Source organism: Pogona vitticeps, chromosome 5, assembly GCF_051106095.1.
Source record: "Pogona vitticeps strain Pit_001003342236 chromosome 5, PviZW2.1, whole genome shotgun sequence".
In the NCBI taxonomy this organism is placed as follows: Eukaryota; Metazoa; Chordata; class Lepidosauria; order Squamata; family Agamidae; genus Pogona; species Pogona vitticeps.
Window position 1 is genome coordinate 8742638 of NC_135787.1, and position 19262 is coordinate 8761899.

The 19262-nt window shown below is 42.9% G+C and overlaps 1 protein-coding gene across 9 annotated transcripts in view; it reads right to left on the reverse strand.

Moving 5' to 3' along the window:
* SLC4A4 (solute carrier family 4 member 4) overlaps positions 1 to 19262 on the reverse strand; it is a 223198-nt gene that overhangs the window by 181109 nt on the left and 22827 nt on the right. Inside the window, exon 1 of one of the 9 annotated variants that reach the window (XM_078394467.1) lies at positions 11453 to 11996. The exons of 7 other annotated variants lie outside the window; for them this stretch is intronic. The gene's annotated coding sequence lies outside the window, so the exon portion shown is untranslated. Of the gene's footprint in view, positions 1 to 11452; positions 11997 to 19262 lie in introns of those variants that run through there. One more of the 9 variants, XM_073002085.2, reaches the window with a different exon arrangement.

A 19262-nucleotide genomic window follows, 5' to 3' on the forward strand; every position in this document is an offset into this window, starting at 1 on the left:
CAATGTTACGAGCCTCTATCCAAAGTTCTTCAGGCACTCTGTCCACCAAATCTAGTTCCTTAAATCTGTTCTTCACTTCCACTGTGTATTCATAAGGGATTTGGTTTAGATTATACCTGAGTAGCCCACTGTTATTTCCTACTGTCTTCAGTTTAAGCTTGAATTTTGCTATGAGATGCTGATGATCAGAGCCACAATCAGCTCCAAGTCTTGTTTTTGCTGACTGTATAGAGCTTCTCCACCTCAGGCTGCAGAGAACATAATCAATCTGATTTTGGTATTGCCTATCTGGTGATGTCCATGTGTAGAGTCACCTCTTGTGTTGTTGAAAAGAGTGTTTGTGGTGATCAGCTTGTTCTCTTGACAAAACTCTATTAGCCTTTGCCCTGCTTCATTTTGAAATCCAAGGCCAAACTTTCCTGTTGTTCCTTTTATCTCTTGACTTCCTACTTTTGCATTCCAGTCCCCTATAAAACATCTTTCTTTGGTGTCAGTTCTAGAGGGTGTTGTAAGTCTTCACAGAATTGGTCAATTTCAGCCTCTTCAGCATTGGTGGTTGGTGCATAAACTTGGATTACTGTGATGCTGAAAGGTCTGCCTTAGATTCGTAGTGAAATCATTCTATCATTTTTGAGACTATATCCCAGTACAGTTTTTCCCACTCTTTGGTTGACAATGAGGGCTACTCTATTTCTTCTACACGATTCTTGCCCACAATAGTAGATACGATAATCATCTGAGCTGAATTCGCCCATTCCTGTCCATTTTAGTTCACTGATGCCCAGGATGTCGATGTTTATTCTTGCCATCTCCTGTTTGACCACCTCCAGCTTCCCAAGGTTCATAGATCTTACATTCCAGGTTCCTATGCAGTATTTTTTTCTTTGCAGCATCAGACTTTCCTTTCACTTCCAGGCGCGTCCGCAGCTGAGCGTCCTTTCGGCTTTGGCCCAACCACTTCATTAGGTCTGGAGCTACTTGTACTTGTCCTCTGCTCTTCCTCAGTAGCATGTTGTACGCCTTCCGACCTTAGGAGCTCATTTTCCAGCATCGTATCTTTTAGCCGTTTGTTTCTGTCCATGGAGTTTTCTTGGCAAAGAGACTGGAGTGGCTTGCCAGTTCCTGCTCCAGGTGGACTGCATTTAGTCAGAACTCTCCACTATGTCCTGTCCATCTTGGGTGTCCCTGCATGGCATATCCCATAGCTTCTCTGAATTACTCAAGCACCTTCATCATGACAAGGCAGCAATCCACGAAGGGGATGTTTTGTATGCAGAGAGAGAAATACACTTCTGTATATATACAGAAACATTTAATGAACAACTGCAGAAAAATAATGCATGGGGAGCCATCTGAAGTCTTTCTGTTTAAGATCTATATGTTCCAAGGAGTTTTGTGCAGGCAGAGAAACACACATATGCGTAAATTCACATACACCATGAAGAAGATGACAATGTTGGTAATATCATTCGGCTAAAAACTGCTATGATGAGAGTGCCATATATGTCCTTTCCGATACTGTACACCTGCTCACTGTATCACAAAACTCACTAAACTACGGAAACCTTTTCATTCATTCATAAATAATGAATGAATGAATGAATGAATGAATGAATGAATGAATGAATGAATGAATGAATGAATGAATGAATGAATGAATAGCTGTCAATATAATGCCCTCAATCCTATTATATTTCCACAATCGTGTAACACAACTGGTGCAAATTTCAGTGGTGAATTACCACAACTTAAGAAGTTAGAGCTGCAATGTTAGCCAAATGCAAGTGACAGGTCTGTGTCATCAAAGCCAGTCTGTTTCCAACTATGGGTCTGTAATGCGAAGTCAAACCAAAAGCTACTTCCAATAAATGAGAAGGAAGAGGCAGAACCACAGTCTCCAATCAATCTGGCTCGTAGAGAGCTCCAAGGGGTCTGGGTAGGCAGAACATATGAACACGGGAGGTGACAGTAATGGTTATCTTCCACATCCAGCTGACAGAGAGAGCAGAATGCATACTCTCAACGCATCTCTCCTGAGCACCTAGCTATTTCCAGTTAGTTATTATGAACCCTGAGACACTGCCTCCCTTTCTGCTCCAACCACCAGCATTTCTGACTTTCCTTCAAACCATCAGCCCTCACATTGATCTGCCAGGCTTACTTTGTCTTAAGCATTTGGTCAAAGGCAGAACTGGTAACTGCCCTCTTTCCAAAGCGTCCCAAAGGGCCGCTAAACTCTCCTTGTGTTGTGGCTTCAACCGGAAATCATCTGAAGACAACTCAGTAAGGTGATGCATGACAAGAGTAGCCATTTGCAGTTGCACACCGAACTGCACAACCCAGCGCACAACGGCAAATGTGTATATCAAATTATTTACTTGCAGAAATACGCCATCAAGATGTATGATGCACTATGCCAATGAACATAAAATGAACAGGATTTCTGCAAATGTAGGCAAGATCTTCAGGGATGAGAAACCACAGAAGACTTATTATTTATTGGACTTCTAGACTGTCCATTCATTCATTCATTCATTCATTCATTCATTCATTCATTCATTCATTCATTCATTCATTCATTCATTCATTCATTCATTCATTCATACCCTGCCTATCTGGTCATTGCGACCACTCTAGGCGGCTACTGTGACTCTGGGCAGTGTACAACAATAAGATGCACTATCTGTGCCTATGTGTCATTCGCTGTTTATTATTTTTAATTCAGATGCTGTTTGAGAGACTGTGACCATGTCCAAACATTCTTCTATTAATCATCTATGAAATATGGCATTACATATAGGAAATAAGCCACATTTATCTGTGCAAAAGTGCAGTGCTTAGATCAGCCATGGATTTCTCACTGCAACCTTGCATACTAAGTAATCCCCAACATCTGTGCATAACACACACATACACACAGAGAGAGAAAGAGAGAGTTATGCACAGCATGCAAGAATCTGTTTTCCTTTGCCAAAGAGAAAAATCCTACAAACATCTCAACACACAAGTAACAGGAAGCTATTCTATGAACCTGTGTAAAAGATGCTTCTTTCTGGGACAGGCAGCATTCGCCAAGCAAATACACACTCACACACACCCCAGATACCTGTCCACATATATATGGCACAACTGTTCCCTGGCCTTAAATCATTCAATGTTATTTACGCCTCTTTTCTTACGCACATTTTATGCTGGTTCTTTTCTGTAGTCATTGTGACTGTATACACACATAATTCTTTTAAAGAAGCAAAGCAGTTGCTTGCTATAAATGCAGCTGAACAACAGCTGGAACAGATGGTGTGGAATTTCTATTCTGTGTAGAAATCTTATGCACATGTACTTCTCCCTTGATTACTACATGAAATCTGTCCACATACATACAGAATTTGCCTGGGTAGCCAAAGGTTCTGTCCTGCAAAACCCATTGCTTTTGAAGTTGTATACTACGTAGACAGGGAAAGCAAGATGAAGAGCTAGAAACATACTAAGTATTTATAAAATGCTTTTCTTTTTAAAAGTCATTAAAGATCTTTATTGCAAAGACACAGTACTTTTTAATTACCTATCAGCAGCACGTAACACCACTGATGAAGGAACCACACTCGATGTCTATTTGTTACCAGAGTAACTTAGTTAAACTTTCTTTTTTTAAAAAATGGCTGCTAGAAGGGGCAAGAGGGCTTTAAGCTCATTTATATGAAAAACACTGCATGGGGGCCATGGAACCAGTCCTCTAAAGTCCAGGGATATCTGTCCATCTAACCTCTGGTGGTTGTCCACCCCTGTAGTTTCCAGAAAAACTATATTCTCCTGTGTAGTCCCACTAATCCTCTAGGTCTGTGGTTTCCAACCTCGAGTCTCCAGATGTTCTTGGACTACAACCCCTAAGAATCCTGGCCAACACAGTTAGTGGCGAAGGCTTCTAGGAATTTTAGTCCAAGAACACATAGAGACCCACCATGTAAAAAGCCTTCCTGGTGGTGCCACATGTTACTCAGATAGAATCTACAATAATCCAGAACAGGGTCTTTAGTGTTTATTTTCCATTCACGATTCAGATTGCCTTTCCCTGCGAAAGAGCTTTGTGAGTAGCACCTTGGTCTTATTACAGCTATCGCTTACATAACATTGAGTTACGCAAGCATAGCTACTCAACAGGATTTCAGCCAATGGATTTCACTTATATGTATACATTTGGATAGTTAAAACTTTCCTAAAGTCTGAAACCTGTCTTGCCACAGCACGCTGAAAATATTATCGTAAACATTAATCGGGTCTATGACAGCATAATAAAACTCTGAACTTTGAAAGTTTGTACAATATTTACTAGATTATCTCACAACACAAAACAGAATAACAAAAAGCAGCAATAAAAATTTGTTAACACTTCTTATTTACTTTTCCATCTACAGGATGGGGACGTGGTAGCGCTGCATGTTAAACCGCAGAAGCCTGTGCTGCAGAGTCAGAAGACCAGCAGTCATACGATCGAATCCATGCGACGGAGTGAGCTCCCGTCGCTCGTCCCAGCTCCTGCCAACCTAGCAGTTCGAAAGCATGTAAAAATGCGAGTAGATAAATAGGTACCACCTCGGTAAGAAGGTAACAGCGTTCCATGTCTAGTCGCGCCGGCCACGTGACTACAGAAACTGTCTTCGAACAAACGCTGGCTCTACGGCTTGGAAACGGGGATGAGCACCGCACCCTAGAGTCGGACACGACTGGACTAAATGTCAAGGGGAACCTTTACCTTTACCTACAGGAAAATGTCAGGCGTCACTGGGACACAAACCTCATAGGGATCCATATACAGTAGTAGTTTAAGGAGTTAGCCTCATGTTCTCCATGTAAAAGTAACAGAAAATCACCCAGAAATCTTGCTTTTTGCAACAAAGGGGCACATTTACAAAGACTGCAAGAAATACGTTTCCAGGACAGCCAGAAATCCAGCACTGCATTCTCACAAGAGGGCAGTAGTCCCGGATGGAGTTGCAGTCTGTGTGATTAGCCAGGCGTCGGGATCAAAGGACAAGCGGAATTGAGGGGAAAGGCAGAAGTCCAAAGAATATCCAAAGGTGCAAGAACCTCCCAGAGCTCAGAGAAAATCTTCTTGCTCAGGCCCCACTCAAGAGCAAGACCTTGGTGCTCAAGATAATGCAGGGGCACACCTGAGATAGAGAAGGGTCTGTTCAGGGACTGAACCTGCCTCACCCAGGTAATCTAGCACACTGGTTCTTAACCTTTGTTACTCAGGTGTTTTTGAACTGCAACTCCCAGAAACCCCAGCCAGCACAGTTGGTGGTGAAGGCTTCTGGGAGTTGCAGTCCAAAAACATCTGAGTAACAAAGGTTAAGAACCAGTGGTCTAGCATACACTTCTATGGTTCAATCCGTAGGACAACTCTTTGTGAGAGAGGCATGCAGAAAAACAAGTGAGGTTGTTTACAGGTCGTAATTTATTCAGTGTGTTTTCACCCTAAAAGCTATGCTGTTCCACTTGAATCCCTTGCTCTTTTTAATCCCCACACAGACTGGAATTCACATTCATTTTCCTTTCCTTTTGTTGCTGCTGTTGAGTTGAAAACATGTCAAAGCTCACTTCAAATCCACCCATACCCGTCAGGCAGGTATGGGTCAAGCCAGTCTGTATCAGAATTCATCAGTCATTCCTAATATTAAATCCCCAGATCAATAGGCTTGTGCACCACAAATTTATTTAAACCCTTCTCACTGTCCAAGCTAGTAAGGGAATAAATCTTCTACACAAATTATGATTTGTGTAAAGAAGTTCCTCTCACCCACCCTCTTATCCATCCTGAACATGCCTCCGAAACCATTTCGTAAAACCAAAGGTCACCTTCAAGTTGAAGAGTTTCTTTGCATTATGCCAAGGGAAACATTCCCAGACGTTTGCTAGAGAGCTGTGTTTATTTATTAATCACGCTGATATATCCTGCACTTCCTCCAAAAAGCTCACAGTGCCCTTTGTGGACTTACATTATGCACAAAAAGGGAAGATAGTCTGAGGAGCACTGAAAGACCTAGTTTTGTTACCATCCCACACACTAGATCATCATTTATATCTCTAATGGGTGACATTTCTTCTCTGTTGATCATAGGCATCCTTCAGTCTCAAGAGACTATGGTAACATGCTCTGAATCAAGGAGTGTCCTCTCCAGAGCATGAAGCCCGGGTAAGGTAATATGGAGGATAGGCTGTTACCCAAGCAGCAAATCCCCCCTCTCCACATTGCTGAAATGGTCCAATGGAAAGGCAAGAGCCAATACAACTGGTTCCAGCAATGTCGCAGGAGTTGGCAGAACGACACATGCTGCCTTCGGGACTCCAGCTCCGGATTTTGCCTTGAGGTTAACTCCTGAAGCCTTTTCCATGAGTGGATATAGCCACAAGGCAGTGGAGGTTTGAAATTGGAGTTTTCCTTCTCCTAGATGGGCTGCCTCCCATGGCTGACGAGCCCCACCTACTCTGTTGATAAAGCCAAACTATGTCCCTACACATTAAAAGGGGTGATATGATGGCACTTTTCAAATACTGTATTTGAAAGGCTGTCATTCAGAGGAGGGGCAGGATCTGTTCTCGATCATCCCAGAGTGCAGGACACGCAACAATGGGCTCAAGTTAAAGGAAGCCAGATTTGGTTGAATATCAGGAAAAAAATTCCTAACTGTTAGAGCAGTGTGACAATGCAACCCATTAACACGGGAGGTGGTGAGTGCTCCAACACTGGAGGCATTCAAGAGAAATTTAGACAACCACCTAGCAGACATCCTTTGATTTGTATTCCTGCATTCAGCAGGGGGGTGGACCTGATGGCCTTGTAGGCCCCTTCCAACTTCACTATTCTATAATTTCTATGATTCTATGAAAAGCACAATTTCTGGTGTCCTAAAAACAGGTGGGTCGGTCCCAAAGAAAAGCCCAGCTGACTGAGATCTTTGTGTGGCCTTCACTCCTATAAGCAAACCGGCCTTTCCCTTCATTAAAAAGGGTTCTGAGTATAAGAAAGATTGCCGGATAAAAGGTCAACAGAAATTACAGTTTCTCTACAGAGCAGTGCAGCTTATATAGATGGAGTACTGCCACCTTTTGGTCATGGAATATCATTGCAGCCTTCAATTGGCTGATTTGCCTATTTATTTAAAAGCTTTCGATGAGAACCAGCTTCAAAGGCAAGGCTTCTTATTAAGAAAAATATTGATCAAGTAGCGGGAGGAGGGGGAAACAGCAATGTCGTTAATGATTCCTCCTGCCCTGCACCTACATCAAACTGTTCTGCAGGTGCTGTCCACTGTTTTGTGTTACTACTGCTGAAGTCAGATTCCCTTACTAGTCGAGTCAGCTTCCACACATTAAAAACTGAAGCAAGTGTATGCCTGATGATCTGAAAGTGTTCTGGCCCCTTTTCTTTTTACTGGCTAATCTTCTAAAGAAATAAGCAAGCACAGACCGTGAATATTCTGACATACTCATAGAATTACAGAATCGTGAAGTTGGAAGGGGCCTCTAAGGCCATCAAGTCCAACCCTTTGCTCAATGCAGGAATCCAAATCAAAGGATATCTGCAGGTGGTTGTCTAAATTTCTCTTGAATGCCTCCAGTGTTTGAACACTCACCACCTCCAGAGGTAACTGGTTCCACTGTCACGCTGTTAAGAAGTTTTTCCTGATATGCAACCGAAATCTGGCTTCCTTTAAATTGAGCCCATTGTTGCGTGTCCTGCACTCTGGGACAATCAAGAACAGATCCTGTCCCTCATCATCATCAATGGATGAGTCAGAAGGGCCTATTACTAGATCAGAAGCCCCACCACCACAGTTTCCACGGGTTGATGCTGAAACACAGGTTTGGGGGTTCATTCTCTCTCAAGATGGCTTTCAATATTTGGCTGTGAGATCTGATGACAAGGCAACCCCGGTCAGGCTTGAGGGTTCATCCCACAGATATAGCATTAGATCCAGATGTACTCTTTTCCCCCACCTTTGGTTTAGAAAACAGTGTTCCTTTCCCTTTTAATAATGTATTTATTCCCCATGGTCTGTTGTCACCTTCCGCCCACAAACCTCTCTCAACCAACTCTGGGAGACAAACACTAGATAATGCTCCTTTCCTGGCCTTTGAATTCATTACTGTGTGTCCACACTCTCTGTCACATGCACAAAATTTTTGCAACAGCCATTGACAAGTCTACCCCTACCTTGCAATTTAGCTCTTAGGTTTTGGCTGTTAAATATCATGGGAGAGGATGATGCTCACCTCGTAACACTGAACAGATGGTTGGGGGGGAACAAAAATAAAGAGGTACATGATCTATGCACGGATTCTCTAGATCTGAAAACACTGGAGGTTATTGGTCTAGAGATCACCTACTTCCATAAACAATCCCCACTCTAATTAAGTGTTGTGGCTCCATATTTACTGAAACTAAATCAACTGAGGTACAGGGTCAGTTGAATTCTGTCTTCTGTCCACTGATGTCTAGGCCTGTATGGCCTCCATTCTTTCACAACAGATTTTTTGCCTATTTCTCTACATAGTTTCCACTGACAATTTAACAGCAAAGAGCCCAGATTTGATGATAACTGAATAATGTATGTAGTCTAGGCTCTTAACCTTTGTTACTCAGATGCTTTTGAACTGCAACTCCCAGAAACCCCAGTCAGCACAGTTGGTGGTGAAGGCTTCTGGGAGTTGCAGTCCAAAACTCCTGAGTAACCCAAGGTTAAGAACCAGTGGTCTAGGCCAGAGGTGCCCAACCCCTAGTCCACACCCCGGTGGTGATAGACCTCCCACCCCACACCCTACACGCACTCCCTCCACACAGCCCCTTTGCCCATGCACATGCGTGCATGCGCCACCGCAACCACTCCCCCACTTTCACACATGCGTCAGAGCGCCACGCTGCCCTTCATACATGTGCACAAGCGCCCGCACAAGCGCCCTCACACTCCTTCGCGCATGCACACGAGAGCGCCCATACGCACAAGAGAGCACTCCTTCGAGCATGCACACGAGCGCGGGGGGTGCCCTGGCTTCCCCAGCCGGTCCACGGGATTAAAAAGGTTGGAGACCACTGGTCTAGGCTACCTGAAATTTCCCCAATATGAGCTTCTCGGTTCTTAAATTGTTCTCAGAAGAGGCCCTTCTCTCAATCCCATCATCAGCACAAAGACTCAAAATTGAGTCTCCAACTGGAGAGACAGATTTCTCTGTAGCTGCTCCCAGGTTGTAGAACGCTTTCCCTCGGAAGGCTAGGTTGGCCCCTTCGTCTTATCCTTCCGCCAACAGTAGAAGATCCCACTCTTCAGGCAGGCATTTTAACAATCATAGCAGAATCCCAGGATGCCAGTTTTTAGTTCAGTTTTTAAAGTTTTAAATGTTTTTAATCATTCCGTGCTTTTTAGTTATTATCATAGTTCAATCGTTTTAGTAGGTGATTTAATTGTGTTTTTAAGTCTACCTTTTTCACACTCAGAACAACTTTGAGACCGCTTACTGGAAAAGAAGCCAGCTTATAAATTAGACAGACAAAGAGAACAAGTGAAACTGTACTGCTGCTGATACAAAAAAACTGAAAGAATTATTTCAGATTCCTAAAAGGAATCTGCAATACCAGAGCCAAAGTACAGTGGTGCCTCGCTTAACGGATTACCATCCTTAAGCGAAAATCCCCATAGGAAAAAACATTAAGCGAAACCCATTGAAATGCATTGAAGCCTATTTCAATGGGGGGGAAAATTCACAAAAAATTCAAAAACACTCAGAACAAAGCCAAATTAAGTTAACAAAGGTTTTATTAGGTGCACTAACGATTCCAAGCATTTTAAACATTTTTTAAACATTTTAGAATATTTTTAAAATAGCAAAAACGGGGCTGTAAAAAAAAAAAGCAAAGCGAAACAAGGGGACCTAAAACTGTCATCATTAAGTGAAGCATGGTCCCGAAATAGTTAAGCGAAAATCGCCCATAGGGAAAATCGTTAAGTGAAGCACAAGATCGCTCCGAAAAAGCCATCGTTAAGTGAATTTTTCGTTGTACGAACCAATCGTTATGTGAGGCACCACTGTACATTATGCAGTTAATACATAATTAGGAGAGTTCCCTTAAGAAGAAAACATTGTCTGTTTATTCTGACACGAGATTGCCTACATCCAGATTCAGCAAATTTGTTTGCTTTTGCTATGTAATTTGTCAATTATATAGCAAAGAGACAGCAAGACTTTATTTGCATATCTGATGCTGTGGGCACATAAAATTTACTGACTAGCAAGCTGGGCAGGATAACACTGTAAAAAGAGGAAATACAGAAGACCTCCACAATTACAATCTGTTTCCCCAATGGTGGCTGTAAAACAAGATATTGTAAGTCCCATCTTGTTTCCCTATTAGGCTGAGTCTTATAACGAAGAGTTTGGGTTCTGCACAACTGTCTTGCCTTACAAATGAAACCTCGCCTGTCTTTATCACCCAACATCTCCACTTAGAATCATAGAAAAGTGAAGCTGGAAGAGACCTAACAAGGCCATCAAGTCCAACCCCCTGCAGGAATACAACTCTAAGGATATCTGCCAGGTTTCTCTTGAATGCCTCCAGTTTTGGAGCACTCACCTCCTCTCGAGGTTCCACTGTCTTACTGCTCTAACAGTTAGGACTTTTTTTCCTGATATTCAACCAAAATCTGGCTTCCTGTAACCTGAGTCCATTCCTCTGCATGGCAGCCTTTCAAGTATATGAAAAGTGACCACCGAAGAATTGATGCTTTTGAAATGTGGTGCTGGAGGAGACTCTTGAGAGTCCCCTGGACTGCAAAGAGAATAAACCTATCCATCTTACAGGAAATCAACCCTGAGTGCTCACTGGAAGGACAGATCCTGAAGCTGAGGCTCCAATACTTTGGCCATCTCATGAGAAGAGAGGACTCCCTGGAAAAGCCCCTGATGTTGGGAAAGTGTGAAGGCAAGAGGAGGAGAAGGGGATGACAGAGGATGAGATGGATGGACAGGGTCATCAAAGCAACCAACATGAATTTGACCCAACTCCAGGAGGCCGTGGAAGACAGGAGGGCCTGGCGTGCTATGGTCCATGGGGTCACGAAGAGTCGCACATGACTTAACGACTAAACAACAATCTGCAACAGCTGGATGTGTGAACATGTTTTGCTTACACTCCTTTTCTAAGTACTTAAATCTGCTTTGGAAGAATTTCTCCCGTCCTATTCCCTCCTTTAAAATCAAACAAGAGCTGTTCCCTTGTAAAAACTTTCCATGTCAGGCAGACTTTTACAGCTGTTTTGTGTCGAAATGAAAGTTCAGAACCAAGCTCAATCGAAAGAACCTCTGGGCAGACATTCTAGTTTGCTGACCGGGGGGGGGGGGGGATGTGAGTGTTGTCATTACAAAGTTGTTTTCAAAAACCTGCAGGAAAAATCCTTACCCTGCTTTGTGGAAAGCACATCAGGAGGAACGTCAGTCAGCTGAGAAGCCCATATGGGTAGCGCTCAGTTTGTCCAATGAGAAGATCTGGTCAAAATACCACTCCCTTTGCAGTCAGTGAAGTCAGAGAGCATGCATACGCACCAGGCAGAGAAGGAAGGAAGACGGCGTGCAAGCAAGGAGGGAGGGAGGGAGGGAGGGAAAGAACAGCAGCTCTATTAATAAGTGGAGCCTGTTGGTCAACTTGTGAGCAAAATATTGGAATTACACAGAAAGAATGCCGGTTCAGACTCCCAGTTGTGAAATCAGATCTGTCCCAATGAATTACTGTGATCTAGCTGCAAAAAAGGGACCTTATGACCTGAGACTCACACTCTCCTGTTATAAACACACTATCCTTATACAGCCCTTGAAGGTAAGGAGTTGAAAATAACTAGATTCTGGTATTAAGGCATAACTCCTTTACGTTATGAATGTAACTTAACCAAAAACAGGCTCTTTCATTTTATTTTTTTTATTCAATTTCTATCCTGCCTTTCCCCCCCCCCTTACAAGGACACAAAGTGGCTTACCAAAAATTTTTTGCAAAAATCCACAAATAATCAAAAACAGCCTAAACTAAAATTTTAAAGTTTTTCATACAAGTCTTTTGAAGGCGTTCTATTAAAACGATAAAAATAGATCCTAAAATCCCACTCAACTTTCTATCATCAATTGCCTACTAATTCTCCAGCTGTCTTTCTAAAGAACAGATTTTTAAATTGTCGGTGGAAGGACAAGAGGGAGGGAGCCGGGCCAGACCTCCTAAATTAGAGAATTCTGTTACCCAAACAGCCAACAAAAGAGCTCTCTCTTTCCAATCTTCAGTAAATGCAGTTGTGAATGTCATGGGACCCAGGAAAGTCACGTCCTTGCTGATCTTAACGCTCATGGGGGATAGGAGTGTGTCGTCTCTATAAGTAGAAGAGGAGACCTGGTTCAAGTTGTAAATCAGATGGTGCTTCTGCCCCGCACGCCTGTTGCTGAAGTAACAATGTGAAACAAAGCATGCCGGCGGTCTATAGTGTTCATGGCATTCAGACTTTGCTGTGGTTAGTTTTAAAGTAGCTAATAGTTTAGAATAACAAACATAAACTATGTTAATTACTTTCAAGAAATGGGGAAGGAAAAAGTTGCTTTTTAAATGTAACTCTTACTATAACTACTGGGAGCTTAAAACAACCACTGTAATGAATCCCTTTTTTTTCAAGTAACTTTTACAGTTCTGTCTCTAATTAGGGCTTCTACTTCGGTAAACGTTTGAATGTTAACATGCGGATTAAAGTCCTATCCACCAGACCACAATATGAATTATAATTGTATTGAGACAGTGTTCGGAACTTGAAATGAGCCACAGCAAAGAAATGCAGCTTTTTCAAAACACAGAAAGGGTGAAGGACCAATCCATACCTTGCCGTGGGATAATACTTAATGTGCTCAATTGCCAAAAGAGACACAAATAAAAGAAATATTGAATCCTTGATGAGTAACAATGTAATAACAATGGCTTTTATAGCCAGGAGATCGACCATGTCAGAACAGGCTGCCTCATGATATCATTACAGGGGCCTCTGAAACATTGCTTTATAAAATACTTCAAGCATAGTCCAGAAATACTGAATTGCAATATTACTTGTAAATGGGTTTCTTCTGATGGGTTTTCAATACTCTTTTCTACTACAAGATGAATGTATTTAGAAGTCCCATCCTCCGTAAAGCAAAAGTGGCCATCAGCTGAGCTGTCCACCTTCAAATCCTTTTCTAGCCATTCAACTGAATTAACGGCTCCTCCTTCAGTCAGCGTATTATATCAGTTTGCAAAGTGGGACTGCCTCCCCCTATTACAAGGTTCCTACGAAGTCTACAAGGCTTCTACCAAAAAAAAAACTTGAAATAATTCGTATAATAGATGGGAAAGTTCTTTGTTCAAAAGTATGACCTAAAAAACTATACAATGGCGGACCGGGGGGGGGGGGGGACGCGAATGAAATGGGTTGTTTGGGAGAGATAACAATGAACAAGGAAGGCGACAGGCACAGAGCCTAGCTGAGTGTTTGCAATGGGATTATTTCCCTTACAAATCACTGTTACAAAGCAGCTCTTTTATGGCTGATCATATGGCCAATATCATCCTTCCCCCATCTATCTAGCTTCTTCCCCGGTTAATGAAAGCAGGAACCAGACAGTTCCCAGGCTCACTTCTGTTCTCTCAACAGAAAGAAGCCCAAAAACAAACTAGCATCTGAACAGGTTCCCAGGTTAAAATCAGGTCTCTCCTGTCAAGGAAACCCTGGAATGGCTTTCTCGACCCATTAAGAGAATGAAAGGATGGCCACATAGATCTGAAGCAATGCATCTCCATCTCCCGTCACTTCAGAAACTTGACAGAGTTCTCATTTACACCCATACGTATATAGAAGGGAGGCCTACTTCCTCACAGTGGGCCCAGCTGTGAGTGGGCTCTAGCTTGGGTGATCGCAGTCCTCCATTTTGTTCCTCAAAAAGTGTCAACGGCTCTATTTGATGCAAAACCTCCATATTTTCTGACAAAGGAGAACTATGAACAATAACCTCTGTAGGGCCCAACAGGACCCTCTAACACGTTTCATTTAACATAACTGTCCTTTGGTGTGACAAATGAGTTCGCCAACGGGGGTTCACTCTCAAACGTTTGTCTCCCGTGTCAGGTTCCGCAGGCTGGGGCAGATAGTGCCACAACAGGGAGGTCGAGCCCACTCTCCTTCTGTGGGCATCACAGGTCGATTTATCGATGTCGGTCTGGACCCCTTTCTCCAAACATCTTCCCATTTCGGGTATATGCATATGGTCCATTCTATCGCCTCTCCCTCACCCAGATGCACCACTATCCCGTCTTTCCCCCTTTCTCCTCTCCTCTCCTCTCCCTTTCTCTCTCTTATCCTCAGGTGGGTTGGCAATACGATATTGCTGCCTTCTCTCTATTTCTTCAATTGGCAGCTTCATCTTGACTCTCTCCCGAGTCCAGGGATCTTCCATTTTTTGCCATCTCCATCCCAAAGATATATCCCCCTCTTTTCCACCACGATTTTTCTTCTCCTTCTCCTCCTGTTCGACCTCTTCCTCCCGATCCACCTCTCCTTTTATCCCCTCTTCCGCCTCCCTCACTAGATACCCCTTCAACTCTTGGGTCCTCCCCCTTTCCAGCTCTCCTCTCTTTCTTCTTCCCCACGCTTTTCTTCCTGCACTCTCAAATTGGGTCATTGCTGGTAAGGTAATGTAACGGTTCCCCTTGACATTTAGTCCAGTTGTGTCCGACTCTAGGGGGTGGTGCTCATCTCCGTTTCCAACCCATAGAGCTAGCGTTTGTCCGAAGACAATCTTCCGTGGTCACGTGGCCAGCGCGACTAGACACGGAACACTGTGCCCTTCCCACCGAGGTGGTACCTATTTATCTACTCGCATTTCTGCATGCTTTCAAACTGCTAGGTTGGTAGGATCATAGCTGGTAACAAGGCGTAAACTCTCTCATATCCCTCTGTACTGGGTGTTCGAGGGGACGCCTCGCCCTCCTCCTTCCCAGTAAGAGCTTGTTCATTCTCTCTCACGAGCACTTTTTCCTCCTGCAGTGCTAAAACCCTTTTGGATCGAACAAACATTAATGAAGACAAAAGTCTATTTTAAGCTCCTATTAACGCGTCTTGTATAGCTGTCTCTGAAAATCTCCACAGCAGGACTCATACTTTCGCTTTAAGATCAGAAGAGGACTAGCATTTAAGAGCAATAACACAGCAGGTGTCAAGTGAATTTGCACTACGATGTTTATAACATTGCTGCAATCGTTTAACCCGCTGCAAATTTAAAGCAAACTCACATAAATAGACCATCCATGCAATACAAGAACGGCAAATCCATGGAAGATCATCCTGTTCTTTTCCATGACTTCAGAGAAATTCAACATGACGCAAACAGAAAAAATGACAAGAGAACCACAATCTTTCAATCATTCTCGGCTCCCACATTTTGTTGCTCCGACTTGTGGACCACCTACAAAAGCAAGGTTTTTAGCTCAGTTTCGCCCTATGTTAACAAAAGAACCGAATCAACAACCAATGTCATATCCATTGGTGAAGTGATAAACGTGGACTGTGCAGGTGCTCATCACAACAGAACCCACAGCCAGCTCTTTTCCTGCAAAAGGAGAGCCCAAAATGCCGGCAGCAATATCAGTCCAGGTCTTTTGCAAATCAAATGGCTCTTAATTGCCGATTCAAGTCCAAACGATCCTGAAATACTTTGCATGACAGAAGGGACGCTTCCAACAACACACTGCTGCTGAAAAAAAAATCTAATTCTCTTCCAAATATTATGAGGACAGCAGTTATGCTCAGAGGGATACAGGGTAGATATAGAGTTTGGGCATATGATGACTTTGAATGGCCCCTGCTATTCAGAAAGTTCCAGGACTTCGATCCTATGAACCCTGACTCCACTATACAGTAGGACCCCTATTCTGTAAGGGGATTGTTACAAACTCTCTTGCAGATGCTGAAAAACAACTTGTATAGTGAACGCTATACATAGCATGGTTTCTAGCTCCCTCTAGAGGCCAGTTTTAACAACTTCATTTAGAAATATATTTCTAGGATTTTTCTTCTAATTTTTTCAGAGTGTGGATAAGTGAATCAGCAGATACTGATTCCATGGATATGAAAGCTACTGTACAACAGTGTGTATTTTACAGAAAAGTAAGTTGTCTGTATGTCTGTCAATAGTCTTGAGAAAAGAAGACTGGGAGGAAATAGGATAGCACTTTTCAAACAGTCATACAGAGGAGGGGCAGGAACTGTTCTCGATCAACCCTGAATTACAACAATGGGAAGCCAGATTTCAGTTGGATATCAGGTAAAACTTCCCGTTAGAGCCGTACAGCAATGGAACCAATTACCTTGAGAGGTGGTGAGTGCTCCAACACTGGAGGCATTCAAGACAATCTCCTTTGATTTCTATTCCTACAATAACCATGGGGTTGGACTTGATGGCCTTAGAGGCCCCTTCCAACTTCATGATTCTATTCTATTAAAAATATGATTAGGCCTAGTCTTACTGCTCTTCTGCTTTGATATATATCAGAATAGCAGACTTTGACAAAATGGTCAGAGTCCTCGTGTATTTAAGTGTTACTTTTGGATCTAGGGTCTGAATTACATTTGCACATCTTATATTTCCAATGATCCCATATCGGGCCAAATTACCGACAACCACTACACCACTTACGCTTCTTGGCCTCATGGTTAACCAGAAAGCAGGACAGGGTGGGGTTTTTTTTTCATCCAGATATATTTGGCTAAAGTCAAAATGGAAGAAAACGATAGATCTGTTGGGACATTTTTGTCTGTTAAAAAGAATGTACATAGCAAGTGACTATAGCTTTTCAGGGGACAATATTCTATAAGGCCTACCTTGTTTTGTGTGAATGCCTACTGTGTCAACTCTGGAAGAAAACATGACTTGGAGAGAGAAAATTAAATGTATGTATTGATACTTGCTAACCAACCTAATTAATTTCAACCCATTGTTAAATGAAACATAAATTAAAAATACAGAAAGCTTCCTGAACAAGATGTTGTTAAGTTACTTAAGTTATCTTCAAGCCACAGATATACCCTGTTTCCCCAAAAATAAGACCTAACCTGAAAATAAGCCCTAGTAGGATTTTTCAAGATGCTCGTAATATAAGTCCTACCCAAAAAAATAAGCCCCAATTAAGTGAAACCCTGTCCTCCACCCTTGTGCAGCAACCAGAAGAAGATGTCATGACAGTATTTGAATCAATGTAGATTGTTATACATGGAAAAAGTAAAACATCCCCTAAAAATAATCCCTAATGCATTTTTGGAGCAAAAATTAATATAAGAACCTGTCTTATTTTCGGGAAAATACAGTACTTGCACTGAAAAGGTTAGATCATTCATGCAAGTTAATCAAAATGGAGTCACCACCACCAATGTGATCTTATCATGGCGATGTTAACAGCAGCAAAAAGACTTTAACAAGAGCCAATATATGAGCTGATTTTATCGCAGCACCATAGTTTCAAATACAGTACTAAAAACAGGCCCTTCCTTACTGACTCCAACTTTCTCATTAACATTGTGAGAAATTAAAGGTAACAGGAATGCAAAGAACACATCCTGATAGCTGGGTCACAGAACAGGAACACAGTTCATAAAACAAACATTTGTTAGAGAATTACAGCGTTAAGTCCTGAAACAATGAAGGCAGCCATAACTGGACAACCTGGCCTGGCATGTGCCAGGAGCAAGATTCTGAAAAGCCAACCAAAAACAGAATCAAATAATGCTAGAATCTTATCTTTGCTATGTGTGTTTTCTAACCTGGAATAAGGCCCTACTGCTCTAACAGAACTGCCTATTTGCTCACCTTGTTATCTGTTGCAGGACCCACTAAGTGGTGGCTACAAGAAACAGTCACCTGCCACTTACCCAAGCTCGTGCCCGTCTGTTGCCCATTTTGGACGCAAGCCCAAAAAGACCTTCATACTAGCCAACATGTTATCAACTGGCTTTCCGTTATGAAGCAGACACTGAAACTGCAGAAGCCTCTGTGCTGCAAGGTCGGAAGACCAGCCATCGTAAGATCGAATCCACGCAACAGAGTGAGCTCCCGTCGCTTGTCCCAGCTTCCTGCCAACCTAGCAGTTCGAAAGCATGTAAAAGTGCGAGTAAATAAATAGGTACCACCTCGGTGGGAAGGTCACGGCATTCCGTGTCTAGTCACGCGCTGGTCACGTGACCATGGGAACTGTCTAAAGACAAACACTGGCTCTGGGGCTTGGAAACGAGGATGAGCACCGCACCCTAGAGCCGGACACGACTGGACTAAATGTCAAGGGGAACCTTTACCTTTACCTTCCAACCCTGGGTCCCCAGATGTTCTTGAACTAAAACTCCCAGAAACCTTCACCACTCGCTGTGCTGGCCAGGATTTCCAGGAGTTACAGTCCAAGAACATCTGGGGACTCAAAGTTGGGAACCACTGCTCTAGAGAAACTTTCAAAGCCATAAAGACTTAGCAGTGCCTGGTCTTCCATTTTCTTTGGCCTTGATCATTCCATGGCAAGCCATTTTAAGCCGACATCTTTATTTTCCCCCGCACCCCGGAGTGATGCTATTTCAGCAGTACTGGGGAAAATTTAGTGGTGCCACCAGTCAGCTACTGCCCGCTGCTCCTTCCACCACCCACTAACGAAGAAGTGAGTCCATCAGAGGGAATTCTGAATGCTCTCTCAAACTAAATCCACTGTGGAGTCTGGAGACCCTTAAGTCCTAAAAACTAGTGCTTTGATATTGACTAGGCAGACAGGATACAGTGAGGGGAGGACACAGATCTCAGGCCCAGAGCTTGGAAAAAGTTACTTTTTAAAAGAGAACTCTCAGAACTCCAGGTAGCTGAATGGTTCTGGAATGTGTACTCCAGAAAAGTAACTTTTCCACGCTCTGATCAGTACGGACTTAATCTACAATCAAACAGCTATACTGAAAGAAATATACTGTTGACACAGAATTTAGTATTATAAAATGGGCCACGTTTCTCGTCCTGAAAGTTTGGAAGGGGTGTGCAAAGTGTGAAGGAAATGCTATATGAGAAGTCAGAAAAAGGGGGAGGGAAGACGAAACAGGATTTCCTGCAGGCAGAGTTTTCACGCTCTGCATAGCTTCAGTCCCTTCCCCGTGAGTAGGGGAAGAAAAATGGGATTATGCAACTGCAGCTGG